General features: G+C 34.8%; 1 long non-coding RNA gene across 2 annotated transcripts in view; it reads left to right on the forward strand.

Moving 5' to 3' along the window:
• LOC126563702 (uncharacterized) overlaps positions 1-26,659 on the forward strand; it is a 46,256-nt gene extending 19,597 nt beyond the window's left edge. Inside the window, exon 2 of one of the 2 annotated variants that reach the window (XR_007607074.1) lies at positions 26,611-26,659. This is a non-coding gene — a long non-coding RNA (uncharacterized LOC126563702). Of the gene's footprint in view, positions 1-2,713; positions 2,763-26,610 lie in introns of those variants that run through there. The other variant, XR_007607073.1, reaches the window with a different exon arrangement.
• Positions 26,660-27,332: the final 673 nt, after the last annotated feature.

Raw genomic sequence — 27,332 nt, forward strand, 5'->3', positions numbered from 1 at the left:
TATTGCCGTTGTAGACGAGAATTTTTCATTTGATTACAGTAAAACTTGCTGATTTTCAACCAAAATTTTTATTAAATGTTGTTTTTCTATAGCTGTGAGATGATTCATTGATATCAGCTCATAAATGTTGTTTTCATTTAATACATTTGTTCCAATTGGTATAGGGGTTAGTGTTTCAAAATTATTCACTTGTAGTGATAATTTCCCATCCAAGTTTATTGGTTTTTGACGATTTGTAATTATTTTTACCGTTGTCTTTTTATCGAATGATCGATACAAACCAGGTTCGATATAAAATCCATCTTCAAGTTTTTGATACGTTGGAACAAACCAATCACCATCTGTGTTAGTATTGAGTTCAACGACATAAGTATAAAACTTTGTTTTAGGGTAATATTTCTGGAATTTGATTTTTTCATCTTCAATTGTGAGACATTTTTTCTCATAATTGATTTTTGCCTTATGTTTTGCTAGGTATTTCGATCCTATTAAACCATCAAAAAAGTTGTGAAAATGGTATTCATAAAAGGTTTGTGGTGGAACTTTTGCACCAATTAAGTTTGCTGTTCCTTGTTTAGTTATTTCCTGAATTCCCGAAATATTTTTAACTTTTACTTTAGCAATAGTTTGCATGTTAGTTACAACGTTAGATGAACGTACCCAAAGTATGGTTCTCGTAGCCCTGATAAAAATGCAGCCAAAGCATCTTCCTCGATAAATGCGTTAATTGCATCCCAATGTTTGGAATATCGTTCTTTCTGCTTTGCTAGGGTTTTTATATTCTGAACTATTTCTTTGCATTTGTTAAAGTAGCGATGGATTGACATACCTTCTGTCATCCTATTTTGCCACAATTGACTCTTGTAGTAAGTCAATTCTTGTCGGTCACCTAAAGCATTTATTAAGATAGTTTTCACTTCTTCAAAAGAAGTAGTATTTCCTGCCTAGCATAGTATGTCCTTAGCTTTTCCTTCTATCTTGTTAAAAACTGCTATAGTAAAAATTCGCATTTGTTGCTCAGATACGATTCCATGGAATATTCTCAGCGTACTTTCAGCTGTATCCAACCATGATAATAATTGTTTTTTATTTCCATCGAATTTTGGTATCGATTTTATTGGATCTGGTATTTTGCAAAGGATATCGAATGTATTGGTAACATTTTGTCCTAAATTTGAAGAGTGTTGCTGAAACTGTAAAGTTTCCACCATTTGTTGCAAATTTGCAACTTGTGCTTTTATTCCGTCGATTTCCATTTCACTTTCTTCTAAGTGCAGTGAATCAACAAGTGGTAGTCCGGTTCTAAGCGGTACGTGTGGGTACTCTTCTGAATGCTCTGAACTTGAACTGTCTTCTGAATCTGAATCTTTGCCTGTGCCTTTAAGCAGTTCCCTTACTTTATTTAAGGTGTTATTCTTTTTGGAACTATTCATCAAAGATCAGTATTCTTTTCAGATTATGTTTTAACCGTGGGCCTTATCTTGTACTCCCTACGATTGAACGATTTCGTCTATCTCGTAGTGCGAAATTGTTCGAAAGAAACACCTATCTTGTAGTATGTTGCCTTTCCTACTTGCACGGTCTATCTCGTAGTGCCTATCAAGGACGTTAGCGAAAAATGATTAAGTTTCAATGCGTATACACTTTCACTTAAACAACACTTTCACTCGCGATTTGTTTTCGAGGGCCCTATCTTGTAGTACTCCCTTCGAATAGAAACAACACCTTTCTAGAAGTGTGTTCTTTCTCTACCTCAGAAATCGTTAAAAGCGGATTTCCAAAGGGACGTAAGTAATCACAATTTCACTTTTTAAATAAAAGAGAATTGAAAATACTTACGATTTTGTAGTCGTGTGCCGGGTTCGTGAATCAACGATGCTGGTACTCCAGGCGGATAGTAATGTGGGAGATCCTCAAATCCTCAGCGACGCAATCGTCTTTTATGCTTGCGGATGCACTTAATACCGTGTATCACTTTTGCGGGATCACTATGTTTTGAGATTATTGGTCTCAAACTAAACCACTTTTTACACAACTAATTCACTTGATTTACTCCGGACGGCTGCGCCAATTATGTGGTTGGTCACAAGTTCACAATAAAAAAATAATTTTTAATGATTACAAATGGCACCACGTGGTCCCACTTCCTAACTATGACAAAACTAGAAACGAAAATGAGGCCCTAAGCTCTATGTTCCCTGTTCTTTTATACCTATCGCGAAGGGACAAATTATAATCAGGCATTCTTATCGTGGGGAACGGGCTGCTGGACGATCGCCAATCTGCAGAAAGGAGTTTGCTTCCGTTGAACTGTTGAAGGAGAATCGGACTCTCAGGAATGCATCTGGTTCCGTAGGGGAGAAGATTGTCCGTTGGCCGATGACTAACGCGATCGTTCCATTGGGGCTGGATTCTGAAGCACGGATGATACTTGTTGAGACATCCAACTTCCGTAGTGAAGAATTTGTTTCCGTTGATCGAAGCGAACGAACGTATGAAAGTCAACGTTGACTACGCGTGTAACATAATTATATGCTTCCATATTCCAACACGGATAGTACCGTTGTCTTATACAGTCTCAGGACGTCTGATGGATGTGCGCCCCACCAGAATCCTTAACTGTCCTTAGAAAGTTGATTCTTTTACTGCATTTTTGCACCAGACGGGTGAAGTGTGTACTCCAGTTTAGCCTTGAATTAAACCATACACCAAGGTATCGAAAATTGTCGGTAGTTGATATCTTTTCACCATACAGAAAGACATCAATTTTCTGATCATATAGCCTTTTCTCCCTGTTTTTTCCCGTGTCGCTAAAAAGAGAAAAGACTACCATCTCAGTTTTCGTAGCAGAGAACTTGATACCAAGGTTTTCAGACCACTCGGAAAGATGATCCAGAGTGGATTGTAAAGCCAGTTGTATTTAATCGGCGTCTCTTTTTGCAAAAGATATAACGCCGTCGTCTGCCAATTGTCTAAGACTGCAGTTTGGCGCTAGACAAGAGTCTATCTCACTAACATAAAAGTTATATAACAGTGGGCTCAAGCAGGACCCTTGTGCTAGGCTATGGAAACTGGTCCGTTTTAACTGCACGTGACCATTGTTGAAATTCATAGCTTTTTCCGACAAAAGGTTGAATAACAAGTTATTCAACTTTGGTCCCAGGCCCGCATTTTCTAACTTTTGACTCAGTTTGTATGGAGAAACTGAGTCAAATGCCCCCTGTATGTCAAGGAAGATAGACCCCATGTTCTGCTTGCGTGCACGGGCAAGCTCTATTTCAGTCACCAAAAGTGCTAAACAGTCATAAGTACCCCTGGCTTTACGAAAACCAAACTGAGTACTTGAGAGAAGGTTGTTGGTTTCCAACCATTCTTCTAACCTCAAGAGAATCATCCTTTCAAGGAGTTTCCTCGGACACGAAAGTAACGATATTGGCCGATATGAATCGTGTCTTGATGGCGGTTTGTTAGGCTTCAAAATAGTGACAACTTTCACTTCCCTCCATTTTCGCGGGACGCTGTTGAACTCCAACATATCGTTGAAGATTCTTAACAGACGTTTCTTTCCCATGTCGGGAAGATTTTGCAGCAGTTTGCTGTTGATCTGATCCAGGCCTGGGGAAGAATTTTTTGAGGTTTCTTAGAATTCTGTTATTTCGAAGAATTCTGAAATATTTGAAAATTCTGAGATTTCTGAGATTTTTAAAAATTTTGAGATTTCTGAGAATGCTGAAATTTTTTAAGTTTCAGATATTTCTGAAATTTCTATGATTTCTTTGATTTCTGAAGTTTTTGAGATTTCTGAGATTTCTGAGATATCTAAATTTTGTGAGATTTTTGAGAATTCTGAGATTTTTGAAATATCTTAGATTGCTGAGATTTCTGAGATTTCTGAGATTTCTCAGAATTCCGAGATTTTTAAAAATTCTTGGATCTCTGAGATTTCTGAGATTTCTGAGATTTCTGAGACTTCTGAGATTTCTGAGAAATCTGCGATTTATGAAAATATAACGATTTCCAAGCATTCTGAAGTTTTTGAAATTTTTAAGATTTTCGAAAAATCTGAGATTTCTAAGAATTTTGAGATTATTGAAAATTCTGATATTTTTGAGATTTTTGAAAATTCTGATATTTTTCAGATTTCTGATATTTCTGAGTTTTCTGAGTTTACTGAGATATCTTCGAATTCCGATATTTCTAAGAATTCTGAAATTTTCGAAAATTCTGAGATATCTGAAAATTTTTGATAGTTTTGAAATTTCTGAAATTTCTGAGATTTCTGAGATTTTTAAAAATTGTGAGATTTCTGAGAATTCTGCGATTTTATAGTTTCAGATATTTTTGAAATTTCTAAGTTTTCTTCGATTTCTGAAGTTTTTCAGATTTCTAAAGTTTTGAGATTTTTGAGATTTCTAAAAATTCTGAGATTTTTGAGAATTCTGAGATTTTTGTAATTTCTAAGATTTCTGAGATTTCTAAGATTTTTTACATTTCTGAGATTTCTGATATATCTGAGATTGCTGAGATTATAAAAATTCTGTGATTTCTGAGAGTTCGGAGATTTTAAGGAATTCTGACATTTGTAAAAATTCTGAGATTTTTGAAAATTCTGAGATTTCTGAGAATTCTGATATTTTTTAAATTTCCGAGATTTCTGAAAATTCTGAGAGTTTTTTAATTTTAGAGATTCCTGAAATCCCAGCGAATTTTGAAAATTTCTGAGAATTCTGAGATTTTTGAAATTTCTGAGATATCTAAGATTTCTGAGATTTCTTAGATTTCTGAAGTTTTTGACATTGCTGGGATTTCTAAGATATCTAAAAATTCTGAGATTTTTGAGAGTTCTAAGATTTTTTAAATTTCTAAGGTTTCTGAGATTTATGAGATTTCTGAAATTACTGATAGTTTAGAGATTTCTGAGATATCTTAAAATTCTGAGAGTTTTGAAAATTCTGAGATTTTGAGATTTTTGGAAATTTTGAGATTGTTGAGATTTCTCAAAATTCTAAGATTTCTATGAGTTCTAAGATTTTAAAAAATTTTGAGAACTCTAAGAATTCTGCGATTTTTTTTTCATTCGGAAATTTTAGAAATTTTTGAAAATTTCTGAGAATTCTGAGATTGTTAAAATTTCTGAGGTATCTTAGATTTCTTAGATTTCTGAAGTTTTTGACATTTTTGAGATTTCGGAGCTTTCTGAGACTTCTGAGATTTATGAGAATTCTTCGATTTTTGAAAATTTTTCGATTTCTGATAATTCTAAAATTTTTGAAATTTTTGAGATTTTCGAAAAATCTGAGATTTCATTGAATTTTGATTTTTTTCAAAATTATGATATTTTTGATATGTTTGAAAATTCTGATTTCTGTGAGATTTCTTATATTTCTGAGTTTTCTGAGTTTTTTGAGGTTTCTTAGAATTCTATTATGTCTAAGAATTCTGAAATTCTTGAAAATTCTGAGATTTCTGACATCTCAATAGTTTAATAATATTTTAATATTTTTGAAAGTTGTGAGATTTCTGAGATTTCTGAGATTTTTAAAAATTGTGAGATTTCTGAGAATTCTGAGATTTTTGAAATTTTTTAGATCGCTGAGATTTCTGAGATTTATGACATTTGTGAGATTTCTGATATTTTTGAGATTTCTTAGATTTCTAAAATTCCGAGATTTTTAAAAATTCTTGGATTTCTGAGATTTCTGAGATTTCTGAGATTTATGAGAATTCTGAGATTCTTTGAAATTTTGATATTTCTAAGATATCTCAAAATTCTGAGATTTCTGAGAATTCTGAGATTTCTAAAAATTCTGATATTTTTGAAATTGCTGGGATTTCTGAGTTTTCTGAGACTTTATAAAATTGTGAGATTTCTGAGATTTCAAATAATTCTGATAATTTTGAAAATTCTGAGATTTACTGAGAATTCTGAGGTTTTTGAGATTTCTGAGATGTCTAAGCTTTCTGAGATTTCTGAGACTATTGAGATTTAAGAGAAACTTGCGATTTCTAAGAATTCTGAAGTTTTTGAAATTTCTAAGATTTTCGAAAAATCTGAAATTTCTAATAAATTTGAGATTTTTGAAAATTCTGAATTTTTTGAGATTTTTGAAAAATCTGATATTTGTTAGATTTTTGATTTCAGACAATTTTTGTTATTTTTGAAATTTCTAGATTTCTGAGATTTTTAAAATTTGTGAAATTTCTGAGAATTCTGAGATTTTTTAAGTTTCAGATATTTCTCAAATTTCTAAGATTTCTTAGTTTTCTGAAGTTTATGAGATTTCTGAGATTTCTAAAAATTCTGAGATATTTGAGAATTCTGAGATTTTTGGCATAACTGAGATTTCAGATATATCTGAGAATTCTAAGATATTTAAAAATTCCGATATTTTTAAAAATTCTTGGATTTCTGAGATTTCTGAGATGTCTGAGATTTATGAGAATTCTGAGATTCTTGGAATTTTTGAGATTTCTGATGTATATCAAAATTCTGAGATTTTTGAGAATTCTGAGATTTCTAAAAATTCTGATAATTTTGAAATTGCTGGAATTTCTGAGTTTCCTGAGACTTTTTAAAATTGTGAGATTTCTGAGATTTCAAATCATACTGATAATTTTGAAAATTCTGAGATTTACTGATAATTCTGAGGTTTCTGAGATTTCTGAGATTTCTGAGCTTTCTGAGATTTCTGAGACTATTGAGATTTATGAGAAACTTGCGATTTCTAAGAATTCTGAAGTTTTTGAAATTTTTTAAGATTTTTGAAAAATCTGCGATTTCTAAGAAATATGTGATTTTTCTGAAATTTTCTTGAAAATTCTGAATTTTTCGAGATATTTGAAAATTCTGATATTTGTGAGATTTCTGATTTCTTACAGTTTTTTTTATTTTTGAAATTTCTGAGATTTCTCAAAATTTTAAAAAATTGTGAAATTTCCGAGAATTCTGAGATTTTTTAAGTTTCAGATATTTCTGAAATTTCTAAGATTTCTTAGATTTCTGGAGTTTATGAGATTTTTGGCATTACTGAGATTTCTGATATATCTGAGAATTCTGAGATATTTAAAAATTCCGAGATTTTTGAGAATTCTGAGATTCTGAGATTTTTGGAAATTTTGATATTTCTTAGATCTCTCACAATTCTGAGATTTCTGAGACATTTAAGATTATTGAAAATTCTGAGAATTCTTAGAAATCGGAAAATTTTGTTAAATTCTGAGATTTTGGAGGTTTTTGAAAATTCTGAGATTTCTGAGATTTGTGATATATCTGAAAGTTCTGAGATTTGTAAGAATTCTGAGATTTTTGAAAATTCTGAAATTTCTGAGAATTCTGATTTTTTTTTTTAAAACATTGTTTATTTAAAACAACTTAAAAACTAGCTAACAAAAGAATAGTGGGGTACATGTAGGGACGACGTACAGGTTTTACAAAGAACACTTAAGGATATTTTCATCAATCACAGCATTGTTGTTTCCAACAATGTGGATGATGTAGTTTGCAAACAAACGTAGGATAGGAATCCTCTTACTTATGCTAATGTGACTTAAAATAGGTAAGAGGAGGGAAGGGAAGTTGAGGTTGTGGTTTGGGACAATGGCTTCCATAGTCTGCATCAGTGTGCTCCAAGCACTAGACACCCTGGAGCACAGGGCAAACTTGTGCTCCAGAGTCTCTGTCCGGGAGCAGTATGAACAGGCTGAAGGAGCCCGATTCATCCTGTCGAGCAGCAGTCCGTGTGGAACCTTGTTGTGCACCAGCAAGTACAGCATCGAGCGTTGTTCGGATGAAAGTTTGTAGCTGGTGACATTTTTCCAAATCCATCGCCAATCCGTGGAAGGTGACTCCATAGCCACTTTGGAGTCTGGAAGTCTGTCGACCATCATTTGCCGCAAACTTTTGGTTGTCACTGTAGGTACCGGATGGTATGCGAGCTGCTGGATTACCATCCGAAGGCACGGATAAGTTGTGGCAATGGAGCCTATATTCGGGGGATTCCCAGCACAATATATGTGCTGAGCCCCGATTTTCAGGCAACCCTGCTCTGCAACGTACCGATTCACCAGCAACGCTGTTGTGGTAATGGCGGGAATGTGAAGATTGAGTCCACCTCGGTTGCGTGGAAGGGCCAAATGGGTTAATGGGATCCGAAAACCCCCAGATCCGTCCCACAGGTAAGACCGCACCGTCTTGGAGGCCAAATCGATGTCCATCGATCGTGCGCCACACACCGATGCAACAAACCAAAGCTTGGGCAGAAGGAAAGTGTTCAAAAGCACCACCTTTTGCGCCAAATTGAGGTCTCTAACACGATGCAATCTGACCAAATGACGGAACTGTTGGATCACGTTTTCCCAGTTATGCCCCATGGCCTCCCGTATATTGTTCGTGAACAATATGCCAAGCAGGCGCAATCTTTCTACTTCCCGCAGCCACGGAACATGCATCGGGGTGGTTGTTGGTGTGATATGTCCTATGTCCAGTGCCGTTGTTTTTTCCACGTTCAGCTTTGCCCCAGCGGTTCTGCCAAACGCTTCGATTGTTGTTTTAACCTCCTCGAGTTTGGGAAGGGAGGTTGTCACCACCGAGATATCGTCAGCATATGCGTTGATCAGGTCATCCTGATCGCAACAAATACTTTCTAATCTGGAGATGAGCGGATTAAGGTAAAGGACAAACAGGTGCATGGATAAAGGATCACCCTGTCTGACAGAGCAGCGTATGGGAAACGACGGGGAAAGGTTTCCATTTACAAGGATACGGGAGGAGGATCGTTCACCAACTGTTCGCAAAAATCGCACAAGTCCTGGATTGAAGCCCAGAGAAGACATAGTTTGCCACAAAAAACTTCTATTAACTCTGTCAAAGGCCTGTGATAGATCAAAGGAAACGAGCTTACCACGCTTTCGCTGATTCTTGAGATCAACCACCCTCTCCTTAACAGAGAGCACCGCTTGAAAAATGTTGCAAGGTTTGTTGCTACATTTTTGCGCTGTCGATAATATTCCCCACTTCCTGATTATAGAATCAAGACGTAGTTTAATAATTCTCGACAGTAGCTTGTAATCTGTGTTAAGCAGGGATATGGGTCGACAACAAGAAATGGAGCCCGTACCTCCTTTCTTTTTCACTAGAACTATGACACCGTCAACAAAGTCTCGCGGAAACTTTCCTTCAAGAGCCTCATTCAAAATGAGATGTAGTTCCCTTTGGATTATCTCGTATGTACGAAGATAAAATTCCTTAGGAATCCCATCAGGGCCAGGAGACTTTCGCGACGCAGATTTTTTAATTGCATCGAGGATTTCATCAGGTGTGATCTCAACCATGCAATTATTATTGGTATCACAATCCTCTGGAATGATTTGGATACAGGTAAACGTGTCGTCCGTAGGCAAGTCTTCGTCAGAGTACAGTTGTTTGTAATATGTGTGAATGTGTTGTCTGATATCTTCTTCTTGATCAATCACTCTGCCATCTTCAGACAAAAGTTTGTCAATTACGGTTCGAGTTCGCCTGCGTTCCTCAAGTTGAAACGTGGACACACTCTCACCAGCAACACGAGTTTCGTTGATGCGTGTGTACTCTTCAGAGAAGCGTCTCTGAAGAGATAAGATTTTACCCTTGACTCGGTTTATATTACTAAGCTCGTCAGGGTTTGTCAGGTAGTTATTGTAAGAGTTTTTTAGAACTCTATGCAGGATGTCCATACGCAAGCTAAACGCGGAGTATTTTTGATTCGTCTTCCAGCGGAAAAACGATTTGATTTTTGGTTTGGCGAATTGAATCCACCAATCCATCCAGGAACTGAAGTTCCTTCTTTGTCTTGTCCATACGTTCCACTTGCATCTGAATTCCTGCATATTTTCCTGTGTTAATATATGAGGCCTTAACTGCCAGTATCCATTGCTACGCGATCTTTGGCAAATGTTAACTGGCAGGCAAACTCGAACCGTCAGAGCTTTATGATCAGAAAAGGCCAGTACGTGTAAGCAAGTCGTCCGTAAGTGTGTCTTGAGTGTCGATGATACGTAACATCGATCGATACGTGAACCCGAACTACGTGTGATATGGGTAAACTCTACAAAGTCGCCTTTGAGGGCCTCCCAGCTATCACACATCCCCATAACGTTGACAACATTCCTCAGAGCAGGGCTAATATTTCTCTCGCCCGTTGCGTCCTTTTGATTCAACACGCAGTTGAAATCCCCTGCGAGAATGACATGCTGAGATGCATTTCGCAGGTAGTACGCTATGGTGCGATTGAAAAACTCCTCCCGCTCTGACCAACGTTGGCTTCCAGAGGGAGCGTAAACGTTACAGAGTGTGGTAGAATTCTCAAGACGAAGACAGATTATACGTGAGTCTAAACTGCGTTCGACGTGAGAATATTTCAGGTGTTCCCGTATAGCGATCGCTGTTCCACGTTTATCAACATTCACGTTCGAGAGCACTTTGTACCCAGGAAGCGCAATGTTGCCATCATACACTTCTTGTAGGAAAATAATATCTGCGTCAATTGATCGAACAAATGAACGCAGAGTATTTATTTTAGTCGGGTTTGAGATGGTATTTAAATTAATTGAAACTAATGTAAAACTAGCGAATTTCAAAAAATTTTTTTACCCCTCAGTGTTTGTGTTAGTCGCCGTGATTGTCTTAGCATTTTTCGGTGGTCTGCCAGGCTTACGCCTGACTGATTCTCCGATCGATGCGTTAGACGCGTCACTGTCCGTCTCGTCTTGGTTTTTACGCTTACCTTTTGTTTCAGCGTCAGGATTTGTGGTAGGAGGTGTGGGGGTAGGATCCCGAGGAGCTTTGAACACAGGTACAGCTATCGCCGTACCGCACTCGAGTTCCTTCTGCTGTGCTGTTGATGTCGAAGCTGCCGCTGCGCTGCTCGGTTTCATCGGTGCCACCGTCAGAGCCTTCGGTGCTACGGTCGGTTCCGTCGGTGCCACTGTCGGAGCCTTCGGCGCTACGGTCGGAGCCTTCGGTGTCACGCTCAGAGACTTTGGTGCTTCAGTCGGAGCCTTCGGTGTCGCTGTCGGAGCCTTCGGTGCTACGGCTTTGCTAGTGAGCGGTGCACCCGCTACTTTTAGCGTTTTTGCCGGAGCTTTCGGTGGTGCAGTGTTTTTGGGTGCTGTTGCTGTTGCTGCTGTTTTTGTCACTCCAGCATATGATGTGCCTTGCTTAGCCAAGCTACGCTTGCTCTGCATGCATCCCATGCCAGTGTGTTCGGGCATCAAGCAGTAACGGCAGTACGGATTTTGCCCATTATATGTGATGGTGGTGCGCTCTTCCCCGATGGTAATCGTCGGTCCGATTTGGAGTGTCGGTGATTTGAGGATGATCTTCACCGCGATGATCCCAGTTTTTTTCCCCGGCACTTTACTATCCGGACCGTACTCAGTCTCCGTGATAGAGATGATTTTGCCGAAGCAAGACATCGCTGCCTCGATTTCTGCTGCCGTGACATACGGCGGAAGCTCGTGCAGCCGCATTTCCGTTGCACCATCCTCTAGCATAATCGGCAGCAGATATGATGCTCCGTCGATGGTCAGGAAATGCTTCCCCTGGTGTTTCGATACGATCTGCTCTGCTTGTTGCATCGTTTCCGTCTCAACGTAAACGATTGCCGTCGAGGTGCACATTTGGATCCTCGTGACGACCTCTCCGGCTTCAAGCGTATCGACAATAAAGTCGATCACCTCTGAACGGGAAGGGCGTCTCGGAATCCCTTCGTACACTATTTTTAAAGTGTTTGCCCTAATGGGCCTTGGTTTGATTGTCTCCATGACAATTCGAAAACTCTGGTTACGAGATGATAAAGTACTCTTGCTACTTGAAAAAACACGTCTGCTCGCTACAGCAGTCAAGAGTCAACTATTTGAGAATTCTGAGATTTCTGAGATTTTTGGAAATTTTGATATTTCTTAGATCTCTCACATTTCTGAGATTTCTGAGACATTTAAGATTATTGAAAATTCTGAGAATTCTTAGAAATCGGAAAATTTTGTTAAATTCTGAGATTTTGGAGGTTTTTGAAAATTCTGAGATTTCTGAGATTTCTGATATATCTGAAAGTTCTGAGATTTGTAAAAATTCTGAGATTTTTGAAAATTCTGAAATTTCTGAGAATTCTGATAGTTTTGAAATTTCTGAGATTTCTGAAAACTCTGAGTGTTTTTTAATTTTTTTATTTATAATTAATAATGATGGTCCAGTGCTGTATTTCAACACCGCTTGTGTTATGTGAATATATATTTTTTTAAGATTTTTGAAAATTTTGAGAATTCTTAGAAATCGGAAATTTTTTTTAAATTCTGAGAATTGAGAAATTTTTAAAATTCTGAGAATTTAGAAATTTTTGAAAATTCTGAGATTTTTGAGATTTCTGAAATATCTGAGATTTTTGAGATTTGTAAGAATTCTTACATTTGAAAGATTTCTGACATTTTTGAAAATGCTGAGATTTCTGAGAATTCTATTTTTTTTTAAATTTCTAAAATTTCTGAAAATTCTGAGAGTTTTTAAATTTTAGCGAATTCTGAAATTTCAAAGAATTTTGAAAATTTCTGAGAATTTTGAGATTTGTTAATTTCTGAGATTTCTGAGATTTCTGAGAATTCTGCGATTTTAAAAAATTCTGAGATTCCTGAGAATTCTGAGATTTTTTCATTTTCAGAGATTGCTGAAATTTCTGAAATTTCTCAGACTTCCAAGATTTCTGAGATATCTATAAGTTCTGAGATTTTTGAAATTTCTAAGGTTTCTGAGATTTCTGAGATATCTGATATTTCTGAGATTTCTGAGATTTCACAGCTTCCTGAGGATTCTGAGGATATTTAAAAATTCTGAGATTTTTGAAATTTCTGATATATCTCAAAATTCTGAGATTTCTTAGACTTCTTAGATTTTTGCAAATTCTGAGAATTCTTAGAATTCGGAGATTTTTGAAAATTCAAAGATTTTCGAATTTTTTTAAAACTCAGAGATTTCTGAGATTTCTGCTATGTATGAGATTTTCGAAATTTCTAAGAATTCAGACATTTCTAAAAATTCTGAGATTGTTGGAATATCTGAGATTTCTGAGAATTCTGATATTTTCGAAGTCTCTGAGATTTCGGAGATTCCTGAAATTTAAAAAATTGTGAGATTTCTTAGATTTCTAAGCATTCTGAGGTTTTTGAAATTTCTGAGATATCCCAGATTTCTGAGATTTCTTAGATTTCTGCAAATTTTAAGATTTCTAAGATTTCTGGAAATCTTAAAATTCTGAGATTTTTGAGAATTCTGAGATTTTTGAAATTGCTTTGATATCTGAGATTTCTGAGATAAATGAGATTTATTTGAGATATCTTCGAATTCCCAAATTCTGAGATTTCTGAGATTCCTGAGATTTCTTAGATTTCTGAGATTTTTGAAAAATCTGAGAATTCTAAGAATTCTGAGATTTTTTTAAATTCTGAGATTTTTGGAAAATTTTGATTTCTGAGATATCTTAAAATTCTGAGATCTTTGAAATTTCTGATGTATCTGGTATTTCCAAGATTTCTTAAATTTGTAAGCTTTTTTATATTTCTGAAATTTCTGAAATTTCTGATATTTTTGAAAATTCCTAGAATTCTAAGAATTCTGAGATTTTTGAGATATCTAAAAATTCTGAGAATTTTGAAAATTCTGATATTTCTGAGATAAATAAGGTTTTTCAAAATTCTGACTTTTCTGAGAATTCTGAGATCTTTGAAAATTCTGAAATTTCTGAGATTCCTGAAATTTTGAAAAATTGTGAGATTTCTGAGACTAATGAGTTTTCTGAGATTTCTGAAAATTCTGAGATTTCTGAGATTTCTGAGATTTTTTAGATTTTCGAGATTTCTGGGTTTTCTGTTAATTCTGAAAGTTCTGAGATTTCTGAGATTTCTGATAAATCAGAGACATCTGAGAATTCTAAGATTTCTCATATTTAAAAGAATTCTGAGATATTTGAGATTTTCTAAGATTTCTGAGAATTCTGATATTTTTAAAATTTCTGAGATTTCTGAGATTCCTCAAATTTTGAAAAATTGTGAGATTTCTGAGATTTCTGAGCTTTCTGAGATTTTTGAAAATTCTGAGATTTCGGAGAATTCTGAGATTTTTGAAATTTTTCGAGATTTCTGTGTTTTTTTAAAATTGTGAGATTCCTGAGAATTCTGCGATTTCTTAAGTTTAAGATGTTTCTGAAATTTATTAAATTTCTAAGATTTCTGAAGTTTTCGAGAATTCTGAGATTTCTGAGATATCTAAAAATTCTGAAATTTTTGAGAATTCCGAGATTTTTGAAACTTCTTAGATTGCTTAGTTGTCTGAGATTTATGACATTTATGATATTTCTGATATTTCTGAGATTTCTGAGAGTTCTGAAGTTTCTGAGATTTCTAACAGTCCCGAGATTTATAAAAAAATCTTTGGATTTCTGAGATTTCTGAGATTTATGAGAATTCTGAGATTCTTGGAAATTTTGAGATGTCTGAGATATCTCGAAATTCTGAGATTTCTGAGAATTCTGAGATTTCTAAGAATTCTGATATTTTTGAGTTTGCTGGGATTTCCGAGTTCCCTGAGACTTTTATAAATCGTTAGATTTCTGAGATTTCAAATAATACTGATAATTTTGAAAATTCTGAGATTTACTGTGAATTCTGAGGTTTCTGAGATTTCTGAGATTTCTGAGCTTTCAGCGATTTCTGAGACTTCTGAGATTTATGAGAAACTTGCGATTGCTAAGAATTCTGAAGTTTTTTAAAGTTTTGAGATTTTCGAAAAATATGAGATTTTTAAGAAATTTGAGATTTTTGATAATTATGAAATTTTTGAGATTTTTGAAAATTCTGATATATGTGAGATTTCTGATATTTCTGAGTTTTCTGAGTTTTCTGAGATTTCTTAGAATTCTGTTATTTCTAAGAATTCTGAAATTTTTGAAAATTCTGAGATTTTTGACAATTTTTGATATTTTTAAAATTTCTGAGATTTCTGAGATTTTTAAAAATTGTGAGGTTTCTGAGAATTCTGAGATTTTTTAAGTTTCAGATATTTCTGAAATTTCTAATATCTCTTAGATTTCTGAATTTTTTGAGATTTCTGAGATTACTGTGATTTCTGAGATTTCTAAAAATTATGAGATATTTTAGAATTCTGAGATTTTGGAAATTTCTAAGATTTCTGCGATATCTCACAATTCTGAGATTTCTGAGACTTTTAAGATTTTTGAAAATTCTGAGAATTCTAAGAAATCGAAGATTTTGTTAAAATCTGTTATTTTAGAAATTTTTGGAAACTCTGAGATTTCTGAGATATCTGTTATATCTGAGATTTCTGAGATTTGTAAGAATTCTGACATATGTAAAAATTCTGAGATTTTTGAAAATTCTGAGATTTGTGAGAATTCTGATATTTTTGAAATTTCTGAGATTTCTGAAAATTCTGAGTGATTTTAAATTTTAGAGATTTCTGAAATTGCAGAGAATTTTAAAAATCTCTAAAAATTCTGAGATTTTTAAGAGTCCCGAGATTTTGTTAATTTCTGAGGTTTCTGAGATTTATGAGATTTCTGAAGCTTCTGATATTTCTGAGATTTCTGAGATATCTAAAAATTCTGAGATTTTTGAAAATTTTGAGATTTTAAGATTTTTGGAAATTTTGAGATTACTGAGATTTCTCAAAATTCTAAGATTTCTTAGATTTCTAAGATTTTTGAAAATGCTGAGAATTCTATGAATTCTGCGATATTTTAAAATTCGGAGATTTAAGAAATTTTAGAAAATTTCTGAGAATTTTGAGATTTTTGAAATTTCTGAGATATCTGAGATTTCTTTGATTTCTAAAGTTTTTGACATTTCTTAGATACTGAGATTTCTAAGATTTCTGACATTTCTAAGAGTTCTGAGATTTATGAGATTCCTGAGATTTCTGAAATTTCTGAGAATTATGAGATTTTAAAAAAATTCTGAGATTTCTGAGACTTCTGACATTCTTTCATTGTCAGAGATTGCTGAAATTTCTGCGACATCCGAGATTTCTGAGGTATCTATAAGTTCTGAGATTTTTGAGAATTCAGAGATTTTTGAAATTTCTAAGTTTTCTGAGATTTCTGATATTTCTGATATTTCAGAGATTTCTGAGATTTCTGAGCTTTCTGAGATATCTAAAAATTCTTTGATTTTTGAGAATTCTGAGATTCTGAGAATTTTTGATGTTTTGAGATTTCTGAGATATTTCAAAATTCTGAGATTTCTTAGACTTCTTAGATTTTTGAAAATTCTGAGAATTCTAAGAATTCGGAGATTTTTGAAAATTCTGAGATTTTTGAAATTTTTGAAAACTCTGAGATTTCTGAGATTTCTGATATATGTGAGATTTTCGAGATTTCTAAGAATTCAGACAATTCAAAGAATTCTGCGATTTTTGAAATTTCTGAGATTTCTGAGAAATCTGATATTTTTGAAGTCTCTGAGATTTCTGAGATTCCTGAGATTTTAAAAGATTGTGAGATTATTTAGATTTCTAAGCATTCTGAGGTTTTTGAAATTTCTGAGATATCTCAGATTTCTGAGATTTCTTAGATTTCTGCAGATTTTAAGATGTCTTAGATATCTGGAAATCTTAAAACTCTGGAATTTTCGAGAATTCTAAGATTTTTGAAATTGCTTAGATATCTGAGATTTCTGAGATAAATAAGATTTATGAGATTTCTGAGATTTCTGAGATTTCTGAGATATCTGAAAATTCCGAGATTTTTGAGAATTCCGAGGTTCTGAGATTTTTGGAAATTTTGAGATTTCTTCGATTTCACACTATTCTGAAATTTCTGAGAATTATGAGATTTCTTAGATTTCTGAGATTTTTGAAAATTCTTAGAATTCTAAGAATTCTGAGATTATTTTAAATTCTGAGATTTTTGGAAAATTGGGATTATTGAGATATCTTAAAATTCTGAGATCTTTGAAATTTCTGATTTATCTGGAATTTCCAAGATTTCTTAAATATCTAAGCTTTTTTAAATTTCTGAGATTTCTGAAATTTCTGAGATTTCTGAGATTTGTAAAAATTCTGAGATTTTTTAGATTTCTAAGGTTTTTGGAGATTTCCAAGAATTCTGAGATTTATTAGCTTGCTCTGATTTCTGAAATTGTTGAAAATTCTGAGTTTTTTTAGATTTCTTAGAACTCTGTAATTTCTAAGAATTCTGAAATTTTTGAAAATTCAGAGAATTCTGAGAATTTTGATATTTTTGCAATTTCTGAGATTTCTGAGAATTCTGAGAGTTTTTAAAATAAAAAGATTTTTGAAATTTCAGAGAATTATGAGAATATCTGAGAATTCTGAGATTTGTGAAATTTTTGAAATATTCGAGATTTCTGAGATTTCTTATAATTCTGAAGTTTTTGCAAATTCTGAGATTTCTGAGACATCTTAAAAATTCTGAGATTTTTGAGAGGTCTGAGATTTTTAAATTTTTAAGGTTTCTGAGATTAATGAGATTTCTGAGATTTCTGAGATTTCTGATGTTTCTGAGATTTCTAATACATCTAAAAATTCTGAGATTTTTGAAAATTCTGAGATTCTGAGATTTTTGCAAATTTTGAGATTTCTGAGATTTCTCAAAATTCTGAGATTTCTTAGAATTCTCAGATTTTTTAAAATTATGAGAATTCTCAGAATTCTGCAATTTTTTTAAATTCTGAGATTCTGAGATAAATTTGAGAGGTCTGAGATTTTTAAATTTTTAAGGTTTCTGAGATTAATGAGATTTCTGAGATTTCTGAGATTTCTGATGTTTCTGAGATTTCTAATACATCTAAAAATTCTGAGATTTTTGAAAATTCTGAGATTCTGAGATTTTTGCAAATTTTGAGATTTCTGAGATTTCTCAAAATTCTGAGATTTCTTAGAATTCTCAGATTTTTTAAAATTATGAGAATTCTCAGAATTCTGCAATTTTTTTAAATTCTGAGATTTAAGAAGTTTGTGAAAATTTCTGAGATTTCTGAGATTTTTGAAATTTCTGAGATATATGAGATTTCTTAGATTTCTGAAGTTTTTGAGATTTATGACATTTCTGAGATTTCTGAGATTTCTGAGAATTCTAAGATTTGTGAGATATCTAAAAGTTCTGAGAAATTCGAAAATTCTGAGATTTCTGAAATTTTTGAAATTTCTAAGGTTCTTAGTCGAGACATCATCCGCATGAACGCCCGGTCTACAGAGAGCCCATCGAACCAAGGCCGCAGGGACACTTGCGGAGAGATCGAGAAGAGAAAACGCCCGAGTTCATCCGCCTCCCACATGCTCTGCCAGCGAGAAAGGAAAAGTTGCTGTGGGAAATCGGTGGGTCGTAAAAAGCGCCTTCTTGAACGCCTGTTTTGGCCAGTGAGTCTGCCTTCTCATTGCCAGGAATTTCACAATGAGAAGGGACCCAAATTAGCGAGATCTTAAACGCATTTTCGAACATTGAGCCAAGCAGTTCAATGATTTTTATGGTGAGGAAATCCTGACTCTTAACAGCCTTCGGAGATCTCAGAGCTTCAATAGCACTAAGGCTATCAGTGAAGATGAAGTACTGGTCCGAAGGTCTCGCTGCTATCATCGATAGTGCGAACAAGATTGCGGCTAGCTCTGCAGTGTAAACACTACATGGCTGCCTCAATTTTAAAAATGCCTCGGTGAACTCGCTAAAAACACCGAAGCCAGTGCCCTCCTCAGAGGATGATCCATCAGTGTAGTACTGGCTTATTTGGTCTAAATGACCATACTTGTTCATGAAAATACCCGGAACTACCCTCGGGCGAAGATCATTAGGTATGGTCTTAATTTCCTCGCGCATCGAGGAATCTGTTTTTAAAATGGAACTGTAGTTCTCAGGAAGATCAGCACGATTTAATGCTTGTGGAGCGTTACGATGTACTTGTAGGGCAACAAAATCTTCATAAATCTTGAGGATTTCGCTCTTAGAACCTGTCCCTAGAAGCGCTTCAAAATTTTCTATTATCAAGGGATTTGATACTGAACAATGGACTAGAAGGCGAAGCGACAGCATTTCAAAACGTAGTTTGAGCGGCATCACTTCTAGGGACATGTTGTGTGTAGATTTCATGCTCCCTAGTGCGAGTCTAAGACAGCGGTACTGTAGCCTTTCGAGCTTGAGTATCAACGTATTGGATGCCCAATGGAAGCATATAATTATGTGGTTGGTCACAAGTTCACAATAAAAAAATAACTTTTATTGATTACAAATGGCACCACGCGGTCCCACTTCCTAACTATGACCAAACTAGAAACGAAAATGAGGCCCTAAGCTCTATGTTCCCTGTTCTTTTATACCTATCGCGAAGGGACAAATTATAATCAGGCATTCTTATCGTGGGGAACGGGCTGCTGGACGATCGCCAATCTGCAGAGGGGAGTTTGCTTCCGTTGAACTGTTGAAGGAGAATCGGACTCTCAGGAATGCATCTGGTTCCGTAGAGGAGAAGATTGTCCGTTGGCCGATGACTAACGCGATCGTTCCATTGGGGCTGGATTCTGACGCACGGATGATACTTGTTGAGACATCCAACTTCCGTAGTGAAGAATTTGTTTCCGTTGATCGAAGCGAACGAACGTATGAAAGTCAACGTTGACTACGCGAGTAACATAATTCCTCCGGGGGCAGACTGAAGTTCGTCCTCGAAATTCTCTACTTTTTTTGCTTTACGTTTTCGTTTTGCGTTTGTAGATTTTTCTATAACGATTCTCACAAAAGCTTTTTTCTTCCAAAATACGATCACTACAATTGTGAGAATTATGATTGCAATCAATGTACTTCCGAATATTGAAAATGTCACTACTGTATGAGAATACTGTTTCAATGCTATGTGGTTTAATTGTTTTCTATTATTCATCGTTTCGTCATAGATCTTTGTTATGTCTGGCTGATGAATAACGTTCCACTTCATCTTAAGATTGGTAAGGGCTCCTTGTAACTCTTTAATGTCGTGAGTTAATTGTTCCGATGTGAATGTATGACTATCCACGATCACTGTGCAATTATCAAATGTGAGAATGAAATTGCCTCGAAGTGTTCTATCATGCGGTCCGCTACCTGATTTCATAATTACATCGTTTCCGTTGTTAATTAAATCCTTGCTGTTACCAATGAGTCTGACACTCGTACTTTTATCTTCAATTGCTTCACAATTGCTTTCTTGTCCTATGATCATCGGTCTAAGACAGCCATCTTCGAAAGGTTTTATGTATTCCCATAATTGTATGATGTCGAAAGGTTTGATTGTTTCGTAAAGTTGCTGTCCGCTTTTTATAATGTAAGGCGGGATGTTTATCATCTTTGTATTAGTGATTGATAACGGCTCTACTTGAAATATTTTGCAATTACCTTCAACTTTGGGGACTTCTAGTATGTAGAATAGCGTTTTACCTTTCATTGCAATTTTTGGTATTGCATAGTTTAGTGTTTGTTCAGGGAAATCTGTACTGATGCCTTGGTTGTTGATTACTTTTTCTACAGCAAGTATCTCATTTAGTGACAATAGCTTACTGCTAGTTAGCTGAATACGGGTACGAAGTATCGTATCTTCTATATCTTCTAAGAAACGATTTGTTGCATACATGTAAACTAATAGAGTGATTGCATCTATCTCTTGTAGCAAAATTTTCTCTTTCAATGAATGTTTTTCTATGAGCTCGTTAATGGTATGAGTTATTTCCGCAATCTTAGAGTTCATTACGTCGTTTATGGCGTGTTCATTGTTTTCGCTTATGAGTTCGTTCATGGTTATATTGATGATTCTTAGATCTTCAGCATCTGGTGAACCTGCTAGCCATTTCCATGCTATGCCTATAGTGTCCCATCGTTTGAAACGTTTTACTGGGTTAAGTTGGGTTAGGTTGTTCCTCATCTCCTTGCTTTTGCTTGCTATAAGATTTGCTATTGGAAGATTTTTGTTAATCTTGTTAGCTATCTTTTCGAATTTATCAACATTATTTTCAATATTAGACATGTTGATAGGATGAACAATTTTAAGATTTCCTGTCTGAATTTTACAATCTTGTTTTTCTAACAGTAAGACAGGATCTGCGTTCAGGTTTCGTATGTGCAAGGTTCCTCCTAAGACACTTGTAACGTACAAGAGGCAAAGGTCTGCATCTGAAATTATTTAAATGATATTTTATGTGATTAACTTTTTTGACGCTTGATTTTAGATTTATGCCGTTTTATGTTTTTAATATTTTTGAACGTTTATGTTTATTAGAGCTGTGTATTATTATTGGTCCAGCTCTTGGATCTAGTTTCTTCCTAATATTCGATTTTATAAATATTTCATCATTTTGTTTCAGTTCCGGTGGATCTTCTCTAGATTCATTTCTTTTAATTTGGATAAGTCTAGCTTTTTGAGATTTTCTTTTACTTTTTGAAAAAGTTCTTCAGTGTTGGGATAACTATTAGATTGATTAAATATTATCTCGTTAGGAGTATATTTAGTAGATGAATGAACTGAATTATTGTAAAGTGATACGGATATTCGTATCTTTGCTTCCGTACTTGTATCAGGAAATTGGTGTTTGTTTGTATTCAATATTTCCATAATTGCTGAATGTGTTTTTTCTACTTGTCCATTTGACTCAGAACTTGATGCGTAGCATAATTCAACATTAAGGTTTGCTAAATAATTTATTAATTGAACCGATCTAAACGTGGTTTCATGATCTGTTATGATTTGAGTGGGTATACTGAATGAAGCAAAGTATTGTGCTAATGCGTTTTTTACATCAGTGAGATTCTTTGTATCCATCTTTATAAGTTGAATGTGCTTTGAAAATGCATCAACTAATGACAAGAAATTTTTATTTTCAATTTGAAAAATATCCATATGGACGCGTTCAAAAGGTTTTTCCGTTATCGGTCTTGGTGAGAGTTTAATATTGTATGGCTTTCTTTCATACTTATGCATGTTACAAATTTTGCATGAATTGCAAACAACTTTGATTTTGTAGGCCATTCTTGGGAAAAAGAATGATCTTTTTAATTGGTTTTCAACTTCGGTTATTCCTCTATGTGCTCAATCGTGTTCTTTAGAGACGATTACATCTTGTCTATTTTCATCAGTGACGTCTTCTACAATTTTAATCATGATATACTTTTTGTATAATTGGAATAACTTGTTCTGGGGCCATAAAAGCGGTTTGTTTTCCATTATGAAATTTCAATAAGCCATCTTTTATGATTGATTCATTGAATGATGCTCTTAAAAGTGTTACTCTTCTGAAGTGTTGGAAAGGGTTTTCAATTAAATCATTAGATTCATCAGCATTTTTTAAAAATTATTTGGTTTCTATTATAATTAATTGGCCTTTCAGTGAAATGAATAAAATAATTATCTGAAGTTTCTGCTGAATGAATTGTGTCAGTGTCAGAGTCAATTTCGGATGTTGGTGGATTGTTCATTCGGGACTCTGAAATAGAATCATTTTCGTTAATATTGATATCCATAGGAGTTTGATTTTCTCCAGGTTCTGTATTTTTTGTACCTGTAGAAAGATAAGAATCGTTAGAATCATCTTTCCTACTTAATGCATCTGCGACAACGTTTGTTTTTCCTTGTTTGTATTGGATGTCGTAGTCAAAATTTTCTAGTTCAAGTCTCCATCTGAGAATTTTTGCATTTTTAATTGAATTCTTTATGAACGTTAACGGTTTATGATCCGTTACAAGGGTAAATTTATTTCCATAAAGATAGGGATAATATTTATGGACTGCCCATATTATTGCTAATGCTTCTTTTTCTGTCGTTGAAAAATTTGTTTCCGTTTTATTCAACGTTCGACTTGCAAATGCAATAGGTTTCTCAATGTTACCATGTTTTTGTGAAAGAACTGCTCCTAATGCACAGTAACTTGCATCGGTAGTTAAAATGAATGGTAATTTAAAATCGGGATACGAAAGTATTTGATCAGAGGTAAGTATGTTTTTTAATTTATCAAATGCCTTCACATATTGTTCATCTCTTAGATTTACGATCTCTTCCTTTTTCAAATATTTAGTCAATGGTTTTGCTAGTTTGGAATAATCTTTAATAAATCGTCTGTAATATCCAGTCAATCCTAGAAACTGTTTTATTTCTTTTTGATTCTTGGGTAATTTCCAGTTTAAAATTTTTTCAATTTTTGAAGGGTCTGGTTTAATACCTTCAGGTGTGACAACGTGTCCAAGAAATTCTGTTTCTTTTTTAAGAAAAGTACATTTATCTAGCTGAATTTTCAAGTTATATTCAGAAAGTCTTTTCAAAATTGTAGACACATTTCTCAAATGGTTTTTTAAATTATGTCCGATGATGATAATATCATCTAGATATACAAAGCAAATTTTTCCAATAAATTCTTGAAGTATGTTATTCATAGCTCTTTGAAATGTTGCTGGAGCGTTTTTTAGACCAAATGGCATTCGAGTGAATTCGTAATGGCCTTTGTCCGTTGAAAAAGCTGTTTTCGCACGATCTTTTGGATCCATTTCAATTTGATGAAAGCCTGATTTCAGGTCCAAAGTCGTAAAATAAGTCGATTTACCTAGATTATCAAGAATTTCTTCAATCTGTGGTTTCGGATATTTATCCTCAATTGTTTTTTCGTTTAATTTTCGATAATCGATGACTGTACGAATTTTCTTTTTTCCCAAAGCGTCTGCTTTTTTCGGTACTACCCAAATCGGAGAGGAGTATGGACTTGTGGAATGTCTTATTATTCCTGTGTTAAGCATTTCTTCGATTTGTTCTTTAACATCGTTTTTGAAATGATGAGGGTATCTATAAGATTTAGTGAACGTGGGCAATTCATCTTTTGTAACTATTTGATGTTTTATTGCCGTTGTAGACGAGAATTTTTCATTTGATTACAGTAAAACTTGCTGATTTTCAACCAAAATTTTTATTAAATGTTGTTTTTCTATAGCTGTGAGATGATTCATTGATATCAGCTCATAAATGTTGTTTTCATTTAATACATTTGTTCCAATTGGTATAGGGGTTAGTGTTTCAAAATTATTCACTTGTAGTGATAATTTCCCATCCAAGTTTATTGGTTTTTGACGATTTGTAATTATTTTTACCGTTGTCTTTTTATCGAATGATCGATACAAACCAGGTTCGATATAAAATCTATCTTCAAGTTTTTGATACGTTGGAACAAACCAATCACCATCTGTGTTAGTATTGAGTTCAACGACATAAGTATAAAACTTTGTTTTAGGGTAATATTTCTGGAATTTGATTTTTTCATCTTCAATTGTGAGACATTTTTTCTCATAATTGATTTTTGCCTTATGTTTTGCTAGGTATTTCGATCCTATTAAACCATCAAAAAAGTTGTGAAAATGGTATTCATAAAAGGTTTGTGGTGGAACTTTTGCACCAATTAAGTTTGCTGTTCCTTGTTTAGTTATTTCCTGAATTCCCGAAATATTTTTAACTTTTACTTTAGCAATAGTTTGCATGTTAGTTACAACGTTAGATGAACGTACCCAAAGTATGGTTCTCGTAGCCCTGATAAAAATGCAGCCAAAGCATCTTCCTCGATAAATGCGTTAATTGCATCCCAATGTTTGGAATATCGTTCTTTCTGCTTTGCTAGGGTTTTTATATTCTGAACTATTTCTTTGCATTTGTTAAAGTAGCGATGGATTGACATACCTTCTGTCATCCTATTTTGCCACAATTGACTCTTGTAGTAAGTCAATTCTTGTCGGTCACCTAAAGCATTTATTAAGATAGTTTTCACTTCTTCAAAAGAAGTAGTATTTCCTGCCTAGCATAGTATGTCCTTAGCTTTTCCTTCTATCTTGTTAAAAACTGCTATAGTAAAAATTCGCATTTGTTGCTCAGATACGATTCCATGGAATATTCTCAGCGTACTTTCAGCTGTATCCAACCATGATAATAATTGTTTTTTATTTCCATCGAATTTTGGTATCGATTTTATTGGATCTGGTATTTTGCAAAGGATATCGAATGTATTGGTAACATTTTGTCCTAAATTTGAAGAGTGTTGCTGAAACTGTAAAGTTTCCACCATTTGTTGCAAATTTGCAACTTGTGCTTTTATTCCGTCGATTTCCATTTCACTTTCTTCTAAGTGCAGTGAATCAACAAGTGGTAGTCCGGTTCTAAGCGGTACGTGTGGGTACTCTTCTGAATGCTCTGAACTTGAACTGTCTTCTGAATCTGAATCTTTGCCTGTGCCTTTAAGCAGTTCCCTTACTTTATTTAAGGTGTTATTCTTTTTGGAACTATTCATCAAAGATCAGTATTCTTTTCAGATTATGTTTTAACCGTGGGCCTTATCTTGTACTCCCTACGATTGAACGATTTCGTCTATCTCGTAGTGCGAAATTGTTCGAAAGAAACACCTATCTTGTAGTATGTTGCCTTTCCTACTTGCACGGTCTATCTCGTAGTGCCTATCAAGGACGTTAGCGAAAAATGATTAAGTTTCAATGCGTATACACTTTCACTTAAACAACACTTTCACTCGCGATTTGTTTTCGAGGGCCCTATCTTGTAGTACTCCCTTCGAATAGAAACAACACCTTTCTAGAAGTGTGTTCTTTCTCTACCTCAGAAATCGTTAAAAGCGGATTTCCAAAGGGACGTAAGTAATCACAATTTCACTTTTTAAATAAAAGAGAATTGAAAATACTTACGATTTTGTAGTCGTGTGCCGGGTTCGTGAATCAACGATGCTGGTACTCCAGGCGGATAGTAATGTGGGAGATCCTCAAATCCTCAGCGACGCAATCGTCTTTTATGCTTGCGGATGCACTTAATACCGTGTATCACTTTTGCGGGATCACTATGTTTTGAGATTATTGGTCTCAAACTAAACCACTTTTTACACAACTAATTCACTTGATTTACTCCGGACGGCTGCGCCAATTATGTGGTTGGTCACAAGTTCACAATAAAAAAATAATTTTTAATGATTACAAATGGCACCACGTGGTCCCACTTCCTAACTATGACAAAACTAGAAACGAAAATGAGGCCCTAAGCTCTATGTTCCCTGTTCTTTTATACCTATCGCGAAGGGACAAATTATAATCAGGCATTCTTATCGTGGGGAACGGGCTGCTGGACGATCGCCAATCTGCAGAAAGGAGTTTGCTTCCGTTGAACTGTTGAAGGAGAATCGGACTCTCAGGAATGCATCTGGTTCCGTAGGGGAGAAGATTGTCCGTTGGCCGATGACTAACGCGATCGTTCCATTGGGGCTGGATTCTGAAGCACGGATGATACTTGTTGAGACATCCAACTTCCGTAGTGAAGAATTTGTTTCCGTTGATCGAAGCGAACGAACGTATGAAAGTCAACGTTGACTACGCGTGTAACATAATTATATGCTTCCATATTCCAACACGGATAGTACCGTTGTCTTATACAGTCTCAGGACGTCTGATGGATGTGCGCCCCACCAGAATCCTTAACTGTCCTTAGAAAGTTGATTCTTTTACTGCATTTTTGCACCAGACGGGTGAAGTGTGTACTCCAGTTTAGCCTTGAATTAAACCATACACCAAGGTATCGAAAATTGTCGGTAGTTGATATCTTTTCACCATACAGAAAGACATCAATTTTCTGATCATATAGCCTTTTCTCCCTGTTTTTTCCCGTGTCGCTAAAAAGAGAAAAGACTACCATCTCAGTTTTCGTAGCAGAGAACTTGATACCAAGGTTTTCAGACCACTCGGAAAGATGATCCAGAGTGGATTGTAAAGCCAGTTGTATTTAATCGGCGTCTCTTTTTGCAAAAGATATAACGCCGTCGTCTGCCAATTGTCTAAGACTGCAGTTTGGCGCTAGACAAGAGTCTATCTCACTAACATAAAAGTTATATAACAGTGGGCTCAAGCAGGACCCTTGTGCTAGGCTATGGAAACTGGTCCGTTTTAACTGCACGTGACCATTGTTGAAATTCATAGCTTTTTCCGACAAAAGGTTGAATAACAAGTTATTCAACTTTGGTCCCAGGCCCGCATTTTCTAACTTTTGACTCAGTTTGTATGGAGAAACTGAGTCAAATGCCCCCTGTATGTCAAGGAAGATAGACCCCATGTTCTGCTTGCGTGCACGGGCAAGCTCTATTTCAGTCACCAAAAGTGCTAAACAGTCATAAGTACCCCTGGCTTTACGAAAACCAAACTGAGTACTTGAGAGAAGGTTGTTGGTTTCCAACCATTCTTCTAACCGCAAGAGAATCATCCTTTCAAGGAGTTTCCTCGGACACGAAAGTAACGATATTG

Source organism: Anopheles maculipalpis, chromosome 3RL, assembly GCF_943734695.1.
Source record: "Anopheles maculipalpis chromosome 3RL, idAnoMacuDA_375_x, whole genome shotgun sequence".
Lineage (NCBI taxonomy): Eukaryota > Metazoa > Arthropoda > Insecta > Diptera > Culicidae > Anopheles > Anopheles maculipalpis.